The 275-nt window shown below is 68.4% G+C and overlaps 1 protein-coding gene across 1 annotated transcript in view; it reads right to left on the bottom strand.

The window, feature by feature from the left end:
* The window catches only part of MAP3K8 (mitogen-activated protein kinase kinase kinase 8), a 20,551-nt gene that overhangs the window by 19,860 nt on the left and 416 nt on the right, over positions 1-275 (bottom strand). The gene's annotated exons all lie outside the window — the stretch shown is intronic.

Raw genomic sequence — 275 nt, 5'->3', positions numbered from 1 at the left:
CCACAGCCCCCTGTATCCTCATCCGTGCTCCCCCCCAGCCACAGCCCCCTGCACCTCCATCCCCGGCCAGCCACAGCCCCCCAACACCTCTATCCCTGCTACCCACCAGCCACAGCCCCCCGCATCTTCATCCCTGCTACCCACCAGTCACAGCCCCCCGCATCCTCATCCCTGCTACCCACCAGCCAAAGTCCCCCGCATCACCATCCGTGCTACCCACCAGCCACAGCCCCCCGCACCTCCATCCCTGCTGCCGGCCAACCACAGCCCCCTGC

Source organism: Calidris pugnax, unplaced genomic scaffold (assembly GCF_001431845.1).
Source record: "Calidris pugnax isolate Ruff unplaced genomic scaffold, ASM143184v1 scaffold54, whole genome shotgun sequence".
Lineage (NCBI taxonomy): Eukaryota > Metazoa > Chordata > Aves > Charadriiformes > Scolopacidae > Calidris > Calidris pugnax.
This window is presented reverse-complemented; position numbering and strand designations above follow the sequence as displayed.